This window comes from Panthera tigris, chromosome F2 (assembly GCF_018350195.1).
Source record: "Panthera tigris isolate Pti1 chromosome F2, P.tigris_Pti1_mat1.1, whole genome shotgun sequence".
NCBI lineage: Eukaryota > Metazoa > Chordata > Mammalia > Carnivora > Felidae > Panthera > Panthera tigris.
In genome coordinates, this window is record NC_056676.1 from 70,320,804 (window position 1) to 70,337,803 (window position 17,000).

A 17,000-nucleotide genomic window follows, 5' to 3' on the forward strand; every position below is an offset into this window, starting at 1 on the left:
TTTTGCTCAAAAGCAGTAAGGCCCAGACAGCTAGCCAGAATTAAGATTCCAGTCTTAGTCTTCAAGACTAAAATCTGATTAAGTCAGGGATGCCTGGGTGGGTTAGTGGGTTAAGTGTCTGACTCTTGATTTTGACTCAGGTCATGATCTTGGGGTTTGTGAGGTCAAGCCCCACGTCGGGCTCCATGCTGACAGCACAGATTCTGCTTGGAATTCTCTCTCTATCCCTCTCTCTCTGCCCCTCCCTAACTCGCACAAGCACACGTTCTCTCTCTTTTGAAATAAATCAATAAACATTAAAAAAAACTGATTAAGTCAGTGATATCATAAAAAGCTTTTGGGGATTAAAATATCTAACCCCAACTCTGTTTTGGACTTGCTGTGTGATCTTGAACAAGTCATTTTCCTTCCCCGATTCTCTGCGTCTTGTTTGTAAAATAAAGTTTTTTGGCAGAGATATTAAGTTTCTTTCTGGACAGTAAAATAAGACAGTTTGCGAGGTAATTAGAGAATAATTAAGCTGTCTGGAATAAAGTTATCAATAGAAAAAAATGACAATTCTTGGAAACAATTACCTTCAGTGAAACAGTGTGTTCGGCACAACCCTCACGAGTTCAGGAAAATGGCTTTTACATTTAGATACACTCTGACACTAATGTACGACACTATAGAAAGATAGCATCTGTTGAAGTTTGGGGGAAAATCAAAATTGGTACTTGTTTTCAATGGCAGGAAAATATGAGCATGGTAATTATGGCATAATTATGCTGCCCTAAATCTAATTTTAGCATCTGGGTATAAGAAAGAATGGAAAACCGATATAAAGGAAGAGGAAAACACATCAACTTTCCTAAGGACAGTAGAGCCATAAGAAGTAACAGGATTGGTTTATAAAAACACAAATCATTATCCACAAACCTGATTGTAACCACACACCCCCCCAAAATTTTCTTTTGTGAGAAATATCCAATTTTCAGACCAAAAAAAAAAAAATGATGACGAATAATTCTTTAAAAATTCAATTGGAGAGGCCCACTGCTGTTGGTTAGAGCCAAGTTGGACCCAGGAGACATTTTTCTCCATACTTTTACTGAGTGTGGTCCTGAGCTGAAGTCAGAAGTCAGACGTTCAATCAACTGAGTCACCCTGCTGTCCCAAGAGTAATTTCCTGATGCTCAGAATTGATTGACATGTGAGCCAAAGGAGGAAGTTTTGGGGAAGGAAAAGAAACAGCCAACAGAACATGGACCTCAACCTTTAATCCTCTGTTTATTTTTTAGGTCACTTATTCTTGGGCCGTATTCTTGGGTTCTCCTTATTACCTGCAAATTGGAATAATGATACTTATTCATTCATAAGGTTATTATAAGGAATGATGATAATGTGTATAAAGCACCCATCAGTGTTAGGCAAGTACTAGATGTTCATTAATGAAATATTTGGTCTCTTCCCAATTAAGAGGGTTTTTCACAGTATAGTCTTCTAAACAGCTGCCTGCATCGGAATCACTTGGTCTGCTTCTTAAAAGTGGGGCTGGCTTTTAAAATAGGAGAGCACCTTACCTGGTTTCTCTTGGAACTCTGGACTTTCACAGGTAGATGTCTTCTAGATAACCTTTTTCTTATATTTTCCAGGATTAAAATCAATGTACTTATCACCAGTATTGGAATGTTTCTATCAATTTCCAGTCATCCTTTTGATGACATTCAGTATTCATACAAATGTGGATGATCAGAGACACCAATAACCCACTCCCCCCCATAGCTGGCCTGGGAAGACATTTTCATACTTACTCATTACCCAGAGTAAAGGGTTCAGACGAATTTTGAGAATTCAGAGTTCCTCAGGCAAAAATGATAAAACTAAGTTTAAAGGTCAAATGAAGAGACTGCGGAGAATTGTTAATGTTTTTCTACTCTATTGCCGGCCCGGTGGTCTCAGTGTTTGGGATCCTTCATATCTTTATTATAAATGATTGCACATTCTTGTGATGAGAAAACATTTTTTTAAAAACAAAACCGATAAAAACCTATACGTGATTTCAAATACTCATAGGGGCATACATAAAAGCAATTGCATTGATGCAAATTAGTTCACGAAAAAAAAATCCAAGCTCTTAACAATATTTGTAATTTAGGGTTTTTTGATTATTTGTTTTTTGTTTTTTTATTTTTATTTTTTGTCTTGAGCAAGTGATTCCAGTTTGAACAAAAAAAAAATGTTTTTAAAAACGTCTTTCTTCTTTTCTTCTCCTCCACCCACCCAATAGGTTGGCTTTGTGGGTTTTCCTTCCTTTCACTCATCATGAGATGACCCTGTACAACAGAGCCAGAGATGTAAAACAGGGTGTAGTTTTAAATCTTACAAATTTTTTCCACATCTGCTTCAGGCTGTTTTCCCCGCTTCAGGCTGATGTCTTTATCCTCAAGCATAAGTGATTGTAACATCAAAAATTATGAGGAGAGGGTTAAGAAATGATGTTATTTCGGGGCAAAAGTGATTCTTGATTTTTAAGAAGCTTTTAATGTACTCAAGTTTCCCAAAAGGGCCAGGAAGTGTCATGAGCTTTCAACCCTCCTGAAATTGGATGATCTTCTTTTCTTTGTCAAGTAACATTCTCAACCTCAGTGGTAAAAATTCACTTCCGGAAATGCTGTCTGATTTGGATACAGATGCCAGGAGTCTGAAAGAGGGTAACTGGCTGTGGGGTCCATCCACAACAGACCTAATTAAAGAAGGGATTGGATTCCCTCCTTTCTTCTGCTCTGAAGGTCATTTGCTGGCTCCCACTCACTGAAAATTTGGCTTTTCTCTCAGTGCCAAAGTATTTAAAGGTTCCTTTTAAAGGAAAAAGATTTTTCCCAGTCCTCAACAAGGCCGCTGGCCTTTACTTGGGTTCCATTCAAGCCAAATTTACATTTTACTGTCAGAAACTAAACACAAGGCAGAACTACAATATTGAGTCTTGTTAACCCATCTTCTGCCTTGAGTTGCTTATGTACGGTGAGATTCCGAAGCCCTGAATCATTTATGTTCTTTATTTGCTTCTAGTCTGTCTTGTCTTAGTCATTTTTCATGCTTTTATTTCATTGTCCCTTCATTCAGCAAAAATTCACTGACCCACCTTGCAAGACATAGTGTTTGGGCTACGGATAGTCACAGTAGTGAGGCGATGGTAATTTGGTGACAATGATGGTGGTGTCAATGACGAATATTTGGATAGCACTTTAGTTGATTGTGTCCCATTTATGGCATCATTTTATCCTCACCGTGGCCTGTGCTTTTGGTTGTTCACACTCATCGTCTCCACTTCACGGATAAGAAAAATTTTCCAAGTCACACAAGAATTGAGTGGAGCCAAGATTTCAACTCACATCTCTTACTCCAATTACTATGTTATTTCATTACATGAAAAGGGTCATTTCAGTGAAAAAGCGCTCGTTCCTGTCCTCAAGAAGGTTATAGCCAAAAAAGATAGCAAAACCTGCACAGGAATAATTGTGACTCTTAGAGAAAAGACAGTGATAGAAATCAGATATATCTTAAATGTCAACAAACATTCGTTATATCCTGTTATGCTTCTATGTTATTCTTAATGTTTACTTTTTCATCTCACAAAGATAACTGTTGTCTGTATTTCAGGAAATATTTTAGTCTTACTCCACAATTTTCATGTTTTCTCTCCTCCTCACATTTTAATTCATGACTAAAGCCACTGTGCTGTGTGAATCCATTTCTTGCCTCAATATGCCAGCTGTCAACATCTTCCTTTGGTATAGCCGTTGTACTCTATACTATGCCGTTCAGCCCCTATGTCATATCGTCCCTTGTGTTAGTTATCACAGTGCAATGGGCTGGAAATAATAACAGCATATTACTTTCAGACGATAGATTGTGTTTACATACATTACATCACAAAAGCTTTGAGTGAGCCCAATGGAGTAGCACTGGTGACCCATGCCATATAGGTGAAGAGATGAGGTTCTGTAAATTTAGGTGATTTCCCAAGATTATGAAATGGGTAACAACTTACTGATAAAGCTGTGAAGAGTAAATAAGTTGAATATATGTAAAACTCTAACTAGAGTGTAGGAAATATGGTAAGTACTCATTAAATGTTGGGTATACAAGTAGAAATTCAGAAGCTTGAACTCAGATTTTCTGAAAGTTCTATTTTGTTGATAGCACTACTATGTATAAGTTCCAAGCTTGCTACAAACTCAATGTTCACCTTCAATTTCATTTCTGAAACAATCGTATTATCTTTATGCAGTGTAAACAGATTTTTATCTCAGAATACAAATATGTAGATAAATTATGCCACTCTCATGACCCATATACATGGCAGGAAACATTCCAGGCAGTCAACTACTGGGTTCTTTCTTCTAGCACCATATGTAGCCACGGAACAGTCCTCTACACATAGTAGCCTGAGAACACACTAAAAACTACTGTTACCATCTTATGAGTCAAAATATACTTCTATCTAAGCTCTGTGATTTCAATTGTTTAATGGTTTCAGTACACCTGGGTGACTCGAACAATATCTTCAATCACAAAAGTCTCTGATTTAAAGATATAAAGTATCTTAGGACAAAACCTATATCTTTCATTTCTTTGTACCTCTGTTATAGTCTAAATGTTTGTGTGTCCCCCAAGTTCACATGTTCCTAACTCCCAATGCAATGATGTTAGGAGGTGGGCCTGTGGGAGTTGGTCAGGTCATGTGGGTGGGGCCTTCATGAATGGGTCTAGTGTCCTCATAAAGGAGATCCCAGGGAGCTACCTAGTCTCTTCTGTCAAGTGAGGACACAATGAAGAGTCTATGACCTAGAAGAGGGCCCTCACTGGACCATAATGGCACCCTGATATGGAAATTCCAGTCTCTAGAACTGTGGGAAAGAAATTTCTGTGTTTATTCTCTACCCAATCTGTGGTATTTTGTTATTAGCAGTCTGAAAGGACTAAGACAAACTCCAAAGTGGCTGTGTTACTACCTGGTATATAATAGCTATGCAAAGCACTCTTGATGAATAATGAAAGAAAAGCAGACAAAAATAACGATCTACAGATATTTATTGAATGTCAGTATATGGCAAGCACTGGCTAGATTTTAGAAATATAAGAAGACTCACACAGAGCTTCCCTGGAAGCAAACATTAACTAAATAAAACTATACAGAATATGTCCCCAAATCACAATGGGATTAAGGTAGAAATTATTAACAAGAAGATAAGTATAAAATGCCCAGGGGATTCTCGGAAGTTGGTAATTACCACAGTATGAATTTTGAATATCTCAGAATCTCAAAATAAAAGAGAGGGAACAACGAGATAATAAAACCAAAACCCATGGGTAATATTTCTAACAAAACCAGATGAAAAAATATTCTTATGAACTTCAAAATACCAGCAAGTGAGGAAAAACTATATAGCCTAAAGACCTGCATGGTATTGGCATTTGCCTAGAAGTGATAAAGGGAAGTAAAGGCATGTCTGACCTCATAGAGAACAGGAGAATGTAAGCACCCATAAGCATCCACTGGGAAGCAGCATCTAAGACTTAGGGTGATCTCTCCCATTCAGGTAGTAGGTGAGTGCAAATTTCCGTTTAAGGGGCTGGATCATTCTGGGTCTTATAAACTCTCAAAACTCACTAGCCAGGACTCTTTTCCAGGACAGGACTCCACACTGAAAAGAAACTTCTAGAGGGTGAACCAAGATGGAACTGGAGAAGAATCAGAGAAAGGAGAAAAGGTCCAATAAAAGCAAGGCAGGGCAGAAGAGCCATGAAATCTCGGAAGACAAGCTGCCATATTTGTTAACACTAACTGAAAAAGTCAAAGAGGGGGTGAAGTTGAACATGCTACCCTGAACTACCTTCTAAAAGTTCATGAAAGTTAATTCTGTATAAAACTGAGCAACAGTAAAGTATTGAGGGCATATCCAATTCCAAATTATCATGAGACAAAAGTGGAAGAACAATAACAAAATCCCTATAGACAATAAAATTAGACCAGAAAATTACATCTTCAAAACAGATAAAAACTGTAGGTTTCTATTTCGAAACTAGCTAAAAGACCAGAAGAAAATTATATGAGACATAAAAAGAACAACATCAATCAAATTTAGAAAAAGCCAGATATGGGGTAAAAAATCTCAGGAAAACACTGAATATTTTAAAATATTAATATCAGCGGTGTAAGTCAGAAGGTACACAAAAATGAATAAACAAAATCGACAATAAACATGTCCAAGTGCTTTGTTATGACTTTCTATTCCACCATCTCTTGGTACCAACATAAAATGATGAATTGGCCCTGTGCAGGAAGGTAAAGAACAGACCAGGCCCATGTGTTCATTTTTTACAGAAGACTCATAACACGGCGGAAAGCAAATTTTTTAGAAGCCATATGGACACCACTTTTACAGATGGTTGTCCAACACTTGCACACTATTGCTTGTTTTAGGGCAGAGCAAAACGAATGAAATTTTAAGCAATATCAACAATTTGCCTCTCTGTAAATTCTTGCGTAGTTGCTCTGAGGGCTACAACAGTAGGACGAGTGATTGGGAACTTAGGTTGTGAGACCCAGACCAAGTGTGATTCTTAGGAGCTGAGTGAATATAGGCATACGGCTGGCTCTTGGTAATTTCATACACTATGAGGGAATGTCATCCTTGGCCTCACGGCATCGTTCTAAAGATGAAAGGAGGCACTCGTCAAATATTTAACAAAGCGCATGGCCTCTGCTAAGCGGTCAATAAATATTAACTATGATTATTATTACCTTCTGATACGTAGAGAGCTCTCAACCTGGTACCAGGCAAGTAGAGCAGTTTGCTGTGTTCAGGGCATTGTGTTAGAGGAACACAGAGTGATGGTTACTATAATGAATGTATAAATACATTTTTTATTATTAGGTTTCTGTAGTTTTGTCAAGGATCCTACTTAAAAGTGTGGAGACTTTGGTTTGGTGTAGATTTGCTTCTCTCCTGAGCATCTTTTCTCTCCATCTTGGCCTTGCGCCTTCTTTCTATAAAATAGGTATAGCGATAGTTACTTCGCTGGGATGTCGTGCGACCTTACGTCTGAGAACTGCTTCAGCAAGGAATGGAAAACATGGTGAGAGGAAGCTTTAAGAGAGAAAGGAAGCCTGAATACGAAAGACAAGAGCTCTACGGTACAGGCTAGCTTCTGAATTCTGTTGGCATTGAATCTTAGGCTTGAAAAGGAAAATTGGAAAACTGAATTTTGAATATATTCTTTATAAAAGCACAAATATGTTGTGTTTTTATATATATATATAAATTATGTATGTATATAATATATAGTCATACTTATAGTATATACCTTAATATATAAACTATACTATATAAATATACAATATACAATATATATTATTACATATAAATATATTTACATATAAAATAAAATTACATATCACATATAAAATATAAGTATACAATCTCTATAAATATTATACATAACTTTGCCACTTTTGCTACTAGACTCTCAAGTCTTGGAATGCAGGGCTATTTTGTTACCTTTGTATTCTTTGGGCCGCTCAGTAAACGTGTACTGACGAATAAACGAAGGAATATATAGAAGCTGGAATTACACACTTATGTTGCCATTGCATTCCTCGAAGAATGTGAGAATTGGAGTTCATGACAGTGCTCGCGCCCTGGAGTAGGATTTATTCGCTGCTTAACCAACTTTACAGAAGCAATTAACCTACCTGCTTCTCCATTTTCTCCTCTCTAAAATTGGGTTATTACTAAAAATTCTTCTTACCACAGTTTGGGGTTCAACTAGGATGCGTTAAATATTAGAAATCTGAAGCGTTATGCAAATGTGAGGCATCATTATCATAATTATTGTAACAATGTTGTTTTTATTCTTCATTGCTACATCTTGTGTCCTCTATTGCTCTGCAGATATCTCTTTTCTAATCTTCCCCGGGGTGCTGGGATACCAGGATGCTTCTTTAGAAAAGGACATGTCTGTTCTAAAGAAACAGAACTTCCTATCTTGGCATTTTCACAAAGGCCACACATGCACAGCCACTTAATGACTTCATCAGCAGCTTTCGCACTTGGGGGAGAGTTTGCTATGTGCCACCTAATATCCCTTTGTTCCTTATTAAGGCACCTTCCAAATTTTAGCTGGGCACATGTCTACTCAGAATCAAGACTGCCTTTTTTTATCCTCTTTGCAGCTACCTATGATTTCATGCCTACACTTCGGTGCCTTTTCTGTAGATGGAAATGAGTATATAACTTTCAGGCAATGTCCTTAAAGGGATATCATGTTTCTCCTTCCTGCTGCCTGGAATGCAAACATAATGCTTCTGCTTGGGCAGCCGTCTTGAGCCACGAGGTGGAGACCATGTGTTGAAGACGTTGAAGCTACAAAACAGACAGATCCTGGGTCCCTGACACTGAAGACCCCCATACCAACCTGACCTTCTGTAAGCCTAGCAAAGAAAGTAAACAGCACAGGTACCCTGTCTAGGCACTATTCTCACTCCCTTACCTACTCCCCATTATGAACGTTTTTGCTATAATCTGGAACCTCGTCCTTATCTACTACTCGTACCAGAAATCTGCTCGAAGCCTGTTCTGGGTTTGATACCTTGGAGCCTAGGTCACTTTCGCAGTGAGCCTTATAAACAAATTCCAGAAGTGGCCTTTTTAGTTAGAGAACACAAAAACTCTTGCACAGCTCCCTCAGCTGTAGAATGTTGCCTCCTTAAAATCACTTCTCTGTGGTGATCTGTGCCGTGGTGAGGGGGAATGGCCCCAGGGGAAAAGCTAAAGATGGATGGAATCTTTTGGATTCCAGGGAGCAGTCAAGCCAGCTGACCTGAGAGTCCTTCATGGCAACCAGGGAGCCCTGGAGCAAACCCTTGTAGGAACAGGAGATACCAGCACTGGTCCAGGCAGCGTGGTTCACTCTACTCGGTCCCACAAAGTAGGAAGGAGTCTGTGGGCCATGGGAGCAGAAGTCCAACTTGAGAGAATGCTGGAAAGGGAGCATCCCAAGTTGCTTCCCTCTTCTGGCTGCCAATACAAGACCCTCAGAATGACTGCTCAGTAAAGATTACTTGCTTTTAGAGGAAAAAAATTGGGCTTAGTTCCTGTTCTGCTGCTAATTGGGCAAGCCATTGGACATTTCTGGGTCTCAGTTCTCTAATCCTTAAAGTAGGGGTGATAATAACATTTACTTCCAGGGTAGAATTGGTATGAAATTAGATATTGCACTAATTTTTTTTACAAACTTTAAAATCCTATATAAATTTACATGTTTTATTTTCAAAAGAAAATTGTCTCCACACTATTGCCTTTAAAATATGCAAAGGTATTAAGAATTTGCGTCTATGAAGCAGTATTCATTTCCTCACTGTGTAATAGTTATGATTCATCGTCAAGGGACAAGAAACCTACTAATTTAAGTTAAAGAGACTATGTATTGAAAAAATACAGAGGGATTGTGGAATTCAATCTCAGAGATGCATCTGGAATGAGGAATATGAATGTTGTAGAAGCCCCTTTTCTCTCCTCTTGCTTTTCTTTGTGTGTTTGCCTCATTCCTTTTTCCCTTCAAACTTCTTTCCTCAGGTTCTCTGGTCTACATAGTGGGAAAAATAGTTGACCCAGTGGTTTCCAACCTTCGCTTTTATGTTTTACAATCCAAGATATAGAAATTTTAACCTACAATTTGACTGAATGAGGATTAAGTACTTCATCTTGGAACAAGTGCCCACTCCTCGACAAGTCAACTGTGGACAGGGGTTAGGTAAAACCCCTGTTGCCATCACAACCATGGCAACATTGTTACATGTATGGCCATTCCCAGAAGAAGAAGAGCCATTCTGCTATGTTGGTAAAATAATAGGAACTAACTATATATCAATTTTTTTTTCTGTATAATAAAATATTCAGTCATAGTGCCATAATTTTACCTATCCCCTGGGACTCAATATACTTATGGTTTTTTAAAAAAAATTTTTTTTAATGTTTATTTATTTTTGAGAGAGACAGGGACAGAATGTGAGTGGGTTAGGGGCAGAGAGAGAGAGGGAGACACAGAATCCAAAGCAGGCTCCAGGCTTCGAGCTGTCAGCACAGGGCCCGACACGGGGCTCGAACCCACGAACTGTGAGATCATGACCCGAGCCAAAGTCGGATGCTCAACTGACTGAGCCACCCAGGTGCCCCATCAATATACTTATGTTTTTAATTGTTGGCTACATTCAATTATAATATGAGTCTTTAAAATTATGTTCAAATCCATTTAAAAAAGTGTTTTTGTTGATGTTTAATTCATATAACATAAATTAATCACTTTAAAGTAAAATAATTCAGCGACATTTAGTACACTCACAACTATGCGACCACCATATCTCTTTGGTCTGAAACATTTTCATTACTCCAGAATAAACCCCCATACCCATTAAGCAGTTAATCACCATTACCCACTCCTTCTCATTTCTGGTAGCCACCAATCCACCTTCTATTTCTATAGATTTACTTATATCACAGATGATGATGGATGATAGATGGATAGATAGATAGATGATAGATACATAATGTCATAAGGAAATAGAGATAGTTTACTTTATATATAACTACCATTACTTTGGCTCATTGATCTGGTTCTCTTCCTGAGTATCATGTCTGAACTATATAAAACTTACCTTCCTACCTAGATGAAGTTCTAGGCCTCCATGTGAGAATTTCAGGGTATCTTCTCATCTTGGCAGCCATTGTTGCTCTCACACACAAACAGACGCACAGATGCACATACACACACACGTACATAAGCCTGCACATACACATCCTTCAATGTAGTTTCTTAGACACTATTATTTTAGGGATTATTAAGTATTTCAGGGATCATGAGTGGTGACCATACTTATAAAAACTATGGCTACAAATTTTGCTAAGAACTGTAAAATTAAAAGTAAGCTGCTATGAAACAACATTAATGAGGAGTCTTTAGGTTTGCAAAATAGGAAAGGGGCTTTTTGGCCTGTCTCCTCCCCTTGTAAATTTCTGTGTCGTTCACCTCCTCTGTTCTTATTTCCTCTTTCATCAGAGGAAAGTGGTTAGAGGACCTGGTCCAAACTACCATGGAAGGGTCGATAAGGTATATTATATCACTTTTTATCACCTCAACTTTAATCTGTCTCCTATATTCTTGGTTCCCTCGTAAAACAATTAGTTGAGGATGCGCCTGACTGAATTTGTCAATCGTGTCAGTTGTTCAGGAAACTCTCAAAATAGGGAGTAGACTACTGCAAATGAAGTCTAGGAGAGAAAGGGGAATATGTGATACTAGAGATCCTTGGACACGGAAACAAGAGGCCTCTTGGATGTCAGCAGGATTTGTCTGGAGTTGGAATCGTTCCTCCTCCGTGTATAACATTGCAAAATGCATTGAGTTTCACAATCGCTCCGTGGTTTGCTGTGAAGTCACTGGTGGCCTCTCCACTTCCCAAATCATTTCCCAGTGAACACTTTGATCCTCTATGATATCAGTCTCTTGAGCCACTAATTGTTTCCAAGTGATTTCGCCTTGCCAAGAGTCTGGGTGGTGTCTTACATCGGATACAATTCCTTGCACTTATATACTTGTTTGCCTTCAAATTCCTCTGAATACTTTACAGTAGGGATTCTCCTATACAAGAGAGTTACAAGATGTAAAATTGTCTTTAAAACTGGTTATCTAGGATCTTCCTTGGCACCCTCAATAGCTGACTCCCAGGGAGACACATTAAAGTCACAAAGCTGTACAATTCTGTCTTACGTATTGAGGGAAATTTTTTTCTACCTATATGGATTTTAAGATAAAGGTATGAGAGGAAATGTGAAAGACTTTAGAACCATTTGAACACAGTAGTTATATGAGATCCAGGTTTTCAACTCTGCAGAGAGTTTGCATTCACCATTAACTAGTCCTCTTCCTCATGCCTACATCCAACTAATGACCATCCTATTAATTGTGTTTTCCAAATACTTGTCCAATAGGTTGTTTTCTCTTTCCCCCTCCCTCCCCCCTGTGCTGCCCAACACCATTGTTTTGCGCTGACCCACTTTGGGTCTCACCTAGAATTTTAAGTAGTTTCTCAATTTCTAATCAATTCCCATTCCCATTTTCAGGCATCAGATTTTTAATCTGCTAAAGGAGCATACTAATGCTCATCTCTTGTTTTGTAAGGATTAAATGAAGCAAACTTCAATAATACCTGTGAAAACCTCTAATGAATTTCCTGGCACATAGTCATCACTCAATAAATGTTGCCTTCCTTCTTTGATCCTCAGGATCGCTTTTCCTGTGCTTGTCAGAATTGTCTTTCTAAGACAAAAAAAATTGGCTATCTTGGTGCTACCCTTAAAGAAAACTAGAGGCTTATTATTATTATTCAAGAGATGAAATTCAGACTATGTGGCATGACAGGCTTTCATCATCTGACCCTGGTGTATGTCGCTATTCTCCTATGTGATGATTTTCCATAACACATCTTTACCGTGGCCACCTCAGGGTTGGACATTCTCATTTCTCTGAACCTTTGCATGTGTTGTTCCTTCTGTGCACAGTGAGCTCTATTTCACCACTACCATGAACTCTTATCCTTCGGTTGAAGGAACTCTCTTCCTAACATCTGTGCTTGGCAAACTCATTCATTCTTTAGGTCCAGCTTCCAGTTCACCTCTCTTCCTACGTCTTTTCAGAACTCTCAATCCCTGTCAACTGCTCATAGACCTCCCAATGTTTATCATCACTGCGATACTTAGCACACTGGATTATCACTACTGATTTGCATTCTGAGTTCCCAACCAGATTAAGAGGTCCTGGAGAACCAAGAACCAGTTTTACTCATCGTTATGTCTCCATCGCTTAGATTTGCCATTCCACACGGCAAGGTCCCCAAGTCCATATTGAGCAAATACATATTTTTATTTTATATTACACTTATCCACTCAGTCAATATAATTGAGAACCTATCATATGTCAGGTGCTGGGCTAGTCTCTGTGGGAGATGCTTAGATAAATAAAAATAGACCTACTCTCCGGAAATTTAAAGTCTAGCTGGGAACATAACATATATATCACATGCCTAAAACAGAGAATGGATAGTGTCAAATTACTTCCAGAGAGGGAGCGGTAAAACTCTCCAAATGATGAAATAGATATACTGCATAATGTTTACAGATCAACCAGCAAGTATTCCCGAGTCCCAACAAACTTTCCATTCAATCTTAGTGTATTGAAAACTAATGATATTCTACTGGTCTATTCTGGGACTATACTTAGGATATACTTGGCAATAATCCATAAAATGGTGACGGGAAAATTCTGTTTTTATTCTAGAGAGAGGACAATATCTCATTCATCTTGCTTTCCTTTTGGACTCACTATATGGTCTGGCCCATTGTAGTAACTTAGAGTTTGTTTGTTGAAATAGCCTAGACTGCTGACTTAATGATATAATTACAGAGTTCCAGTGCAAATAATTTAAAGGTGACTTAAATTGCTTTGGATTAGTAACTCTGTCTAAGTTTTAAAGCACAAGAGTTAAAGCTCAAGCCTTCATTTATTCATTCATTTAATCATTTTTCTCAATCATCATCTCAGCTTGGATTAATATAACAAATACCATAAACTGGGTGACCTGAACAACACAAATTTATTTTTCACACTTCTGGAGGCTGGAATTGCAAGATCAGGATGTCAGCATAGTTGGGTTTGGTGTGTCCTCTCATTATGGGGAGTGGGGAGAGAGAGGGAGAGAGAGAAAGAGAGAGAGGGATGAAGGTTCCTCTCTTAGGACTGAAGACCCCATCGCCAAATACTATCCCATTAGGGACTAAGGCTTCAACATACGAATACTGGGAGGAACACATTCAGTCCATAGAAATCTGTATTGATTTATTCATGCAGTAAGTCAATAAGTGTTAATTAAACTAGCTCTTCCAATTCCTAGCTTTAATAAACCTCTCCTTCTTGTGTATTACTTTTCATTCCCCAACTAAATTTTAAGCCCCCTTAGGGCAAGGACCTCTTCTTTATTATACTGAAGTAGGTAGATATTCCATGCTAGAAATTTACTGGATGACTTCCTACTTTCCTTTTAACTATGACAGCAGCTCAGGCTACAAACCTAGACTTAAAATGGATTCCTATTTATAAAAATCAGAATTGATCAGACAGACTCGTTTCTGTTTCATCTCCATGGAAACTTTTCTTTTTCCTGGCTGTCGATGAGGAAGCACCATGGTGGGGGGTGACATAACCTTGGAACAGCTCTCCTTTCAGGTTGGAGCACTTACTCAGAAAGCTCTGGCATGTGTGCTGCAGTCCCCAGCACTGGGAACATGAGGAAACTCATAAATACAGATTTTGAGAAGCCGGAAGATTAAACGAATGTCAGCTTCGCAAGGCCATGCTCTTTCAGCAGAAGAGAGACACAACGTAAACAAAGAGCTTGAAGGTGAAAATGAAATTTTAGAACAGAAAGAGAGCACAAAAGATGGATTTATAGCAAATCAGGGCAGGAAGGAAGAGAAAAGCAAGAATGCAAAGCACCAAACAACCGAAAGTCTGCAGAGAGACAAGTCAATAGATATGTTTAAAACCTGTGAGTCATTTGCTTCCTGATTCAAGCAGGTCAATGACAGAGGATTCATTCCAATTTCATAAACATTTATTAATAGTGGGGGTGTAAGTAGGAAGAGGAGGTGAGAGGGGAGGTTGGAATGGGGAGTGAGCTCTGGGTTGTGAAAACGGGAAATCTGGAGAAGAAACAGAGTTGTATACCCTACGTTGCACCGATCTTTCTATAGAGTTAATACTACTGTGTTCTTACCTCAAATGTCGGAGGCATGCAACGCTATTCTCATCTGACAGATGAGGAAACCAAGACTTGAGGGCTAAACAACTTTTCCAATCACACAGTCAGTAACTGCCAGAACCTATTTCCAAATTTAGGTGTGTCTGATTCCCAAATTTATCTCCTATCCTCAACCTCATTTTATCACCGTGCCTCGCTCAGGACATTGTGATAGAATTTGAGGGTGGGAATAGAAATTAAGAATACAAAGTTAACTTTTTAAAAAGTGTTCTGGGGGCGCCCGGGTGGCTCAGTGGGTTAAATGTGTGACTTCAGCTCAGGTCATGATCTCACGGCTCGTGGGTTTAAGCCCCGCGTCGGGCTCTGTGCTGACAGCTCAGAGCCTGGAGCCTGCTTCGGATTCTGTGTCTCCATCTCTCTCTGCCCCTCCCTTGCTCACGTTCTGTCTGTCTCTCTCTCAAAAATAAATAAACATTAAAAAATTTAAAAAAAAAATAAAAGTGTTCTGGGCTAATAAGAAAAGAAAGGCATGTAAATTATGAGTCAAATCACCTGATAGAATGAAAGATGTGCTTCAGTGGATATAAACAGTGCACTGAGGATCATAGATAAAAGAGAATTTCACTGGGATTCTAGTAAGGAACAGGAAGTGCTATCTAGGAATATGGTGTTTATGGACCTGAATGAAAAGATCTATCAAGTTTAAAAAGTGAATAATTAAGGGAAGACTATTGTACACGAGGAGGGGGAAAGGCTTGTCATGCACAGAACATGGAAGTAAGGTTGGAAAAACTGTTTGCAATAAGGCCAGGGAAACCCTTGAATACAAGCCTAGGCAATTTGGATTCCATATTCTGTGAAATAGGGGTCAATGGAAGAAACTCGTGTAAGAGGGAGAGATAGTCTGCTGTATGGATGTCTGGGGCAAATTGATGCCTCGAGAATAGCCACAGGTTACTTCATGATTAAGGAGCTACAGAAAGGCCTCTGCTTCCAAATTGCTATTCTTCTCACACCCTTAGCCTGGAACTTTCTTCCTTTGTGTCTAATGTTTGTAACAAGTGACTTAACAATATAAACAATATAAATTATTGCCATTTCCCACCCCTACAAACCCAGAAGGAGGGTCATAAGGCTCCATATCCTCTACTTATCTGGGATGAATTACATTTAAATAATAACTATAGGCTAAAGGAAGAAGAGGGTCAGCAGGAGGTAGAAAAGAGGACCTAGGTACAAGGTACTGGGTTCAGAATCGTAACTCCACACCCTTGGGAGTCCTGAAGGGATCAAGGTAGTGATCCTAATCCTAGAGAAACTGGGATGCCAGGCAGGTACTTAGGTATGACAATCAGTTATAAATGCAGATCTTGAAGCCAGAGTTTAGGACCAAGGGCACAACTTGAAATAAGATCCAGAGTTTTAACCTGAAGAATGAGGTAAGGTTAAATCTACAGGCAAAGAGAATATCTCCAGTTTTGGAGTCAGATGACGAGGACAGCAAAAAATTAGGCTCATCCTTGCCATGCAAAGAGGCACCAAAAATTATAATAAGACAATAAGCCTGGAAAAAAAACCCAGGAATATAAAGAATGAGAAGAAATTCTGAGAAAAATCCCAGAAACTCCACTTGTGGTCTTAGAGCTCTTTCTGAAAAAGTTAAGAGTCTGTGAAGTACCTAGATTTGAGAAATAGAAATGCCTATCAGTCTTTCTAATAGAAATTTATAGTGAATCAAAAAAGGAAACCATCACGGATTGCAGGATTGGATCTCAACGTTAAGAAACAGAAAAAGAAGGTTGTTCTCAGAGATGCTTACTCCCAATATTTTTTATGCCTCACTGACTTTCCTTACAGTATAACAGGAAAGATGCAGCCTTTGGTAGCAAATAGATGCTGCCTTGATTGCCAGCTCGGCCTGTTACTTCATATGTTATGTTGTTCTAATTCCTTAATGTGTGAAATGGGAATAAAAGTGCTTACTTCGTCAATTGTTTGAGAGAATTCTGATGAAATAGTTCACCTGAAATCCAAATGTTAACAGAGATAAACAGACTGCGGCAAACAGACTCTAAGATGACACCCACCTGCTGGTGTCCAGGCCCTTGTATAATTCTCTCCCTTGGTTGTGGACTGGTTT